At 28.5% G+C, this 2,499-nt stretch overlaps 1 protein-coding gene across 1 annotated transcript in view; it reads right to left on the reverse strand.

Annotated features, from left to right (window-relative positions):
* Window positions 1-2,499, reverse strand: part of LOC105621460 (RNA-binding protein Nova-1) — a 33,019-nt gene that overhangs the window by 26,935 nt on the left and 3,585 nt on the right. The window lies entirely within an intron of this gene.

A 2,499-nucleotide genomic window follows, 5' to 3' on the forward strand; every position in this document is an offset into this window, starting at 1 on the left:
ACACTACACACACACACACACACACACACACACACACACACACACACACACACACACACACACACACACACACACACACACACACACACACACAGGGTGTTCAAAAAAAGTCGAGACTCGGATTTACTCAAAAGAATGTTTTCTTTTTAAAAGAAATGTTTTAAAAAATTGTCAGGTATAAAAAGATCTATTTACAGATCTTATCAGTTTGATTTTGGGTAATACCAAGGCCTTGTCAAGATCAGATCAAGATTAAATCGATTTTTTTTAATGGAACATCCTATTTCTGATGCCAGAATAGCTGGTGTCAAGAGCTTTTCAAAACACTGAAAAAATATTTCATAATAGTTTTGGAAAGCTCTCGAGATAAATTACAAAAATATATAATACAAAATGGAGTATTATTCAAAAAATTCTGTGACTTTGCTCTAACGCTGACAATGCCATTCAAGCTCAAACCAATGATATCTCATATCCTCGAAATTACAAAACTTTTGTATAAAATGTTTTTCTCTAAAATGCTCTTTGTTTTCAAGATAAAAATTTGTAATGCTTTATTTTAAACACTATATATAATGTGACACACTTAAAGTGATAGAAACTATTATCTCTGAAAGTGTTAAATGAAAAATATGTTCAGACAAAAATTTTGTGACTTCAAAGGGCACATAAGATAGAACTATTAACCTTGAGTGGCGTTGTCAAGATCAGAGCATTACAGAAAAAAATCAATAAAAACAATACAACAAATGCTAACAAATTTTATTTTAATATTGCATTATTTTTTTATTTAACATTGCATATATTGTATACGCATTGTTTTATTCATACTTGTGTTTAGACCACAAATCTTTCTTAAATACACTACAATAAAATACACTACAATAAAATAAAATAGATAAAAAAATTTTTAAAAATTCAAAAAAAGTTAAAGACGTAAAAAAAATAAAAAACAAAAAGACAAAAAATTAAAAAAAAAACCTTTCTGATAATCGTGTATGAAGGTAGTGCCTCACTTGATGGAAATTCATATTGAGAGTTCTGAGTTTATTTTCAATAGTTTTATAGTTCTATATAAGTTCTATATAAGTTAAATAAATAATTCCGACTACTAAAATCGAGAAACCGAAAATGCAAAATACCAGGTTCTCGCAGCGCCAACTTTGTTTAACAAAGATTCCAAATTTTCTTGGATTTGAAAAGATACATAGTTGTAAAGTGAGTTCTGACAATTAATATTATTTTAATTTTTAAACAATTTTCCCCCCTAAAAAATGGAAACGAAAATTAGATGCTGTTGCATTTTAAAGAGTTCTGATAGTTCTACGATAATTCTCATGTAACGGCAACTTTGTTTTCGTTAGACGAAGTTACTGTGTGAAACTGCGTCTCAGTTTACATTTTCGGTTTCTCGGCTTTAATGGTCGAAATGTTTAACCTATATAGAATTATAGAAATATTGAAAATAAACTCAAAACTCTCAATATTTTATGAGTTTTCACCAAGTGAGACTCTAGCTTCACACACATCCGATAATCTTCACCTTGCCGCGATGAAACGGCTTATAATGTATATGAGTGTACAACAAAGAGAGAGATCTTATTATCTTACTAAATATTTTTAATAATAAAATGTTTAAAATAAAATTTTTTTCAAGTTATGTCCGGGAATTCTACGGGCAGTATTCATGATAAATTATATTTAAGTACAGTCTTAAGATGATACAAACCGATCAGAGCACCGTATTAGTAGCTTGAGATTACTTAAGACAATCTCGAAATAAGAACAGACTATAAATATCGGCCTACGTTACAGATATATTCTTGTTAGAAATCTTCGGGATGCATTTAAGAAAAAGTTGTTTTCTTAAAACATGAGTCACAATATCTTAGACCGATGAAAAACGATAAAGAAAACTTCGGGAAATCAAAGCCGGATGACGTGGATAATTTTAAATTGATGCGCAAATAAAGGAACAAAAAATCTCGTTATGCAAAAACAAACATGCTTATTTAACGATTTTTTGTTCATTCAAAATCATGATTTTATATTAAAAGAAGACTGAGTGATTAGCAGTTAATCTTTCGTGATCAGCGATAAGTATATCAATTCATGTAATTTAGAAAAAAATGTATCGAGGAAAATTATTTACAAAAAAAGGTTAACACAAATGAGTATCCATTAAAATCGAATATGAATAAGACGTATCGTACAATTGCATCAGGGATGTAATCATAACTTCAATCGAAATCATTCGCTTTCTTGTTGTTTTTTTTAAGTTATTGTAGTATATCCAATTAATATAGAGCTGTTGTCTAAAAAGGATATTTTAGCTTCAAATTGAAATTTGTAGGTATTCATGTCCATTATCGTTCCTACTTCTTACTTGCTATTTTGTCATGCTCGTTCAGAAGGTATTATAAAATACTATTATTCATAATATATTTAATTAAAAAATACAGAGGAATTATATATATATATATATATATATATATATAC

The sequence above is a fragment of the Atta cephalotes genome, assembly GCF_000143395.1.
Source record: "Atta cephalotes unplaced genomic scaffold scaffold00033, whole genome shotgun sequence".
NCBI lineage: Eukaryota > Metazoa > Arthropoda > Insecta > Hymenoptera > Formicidae > Atta > Atta cephalotes.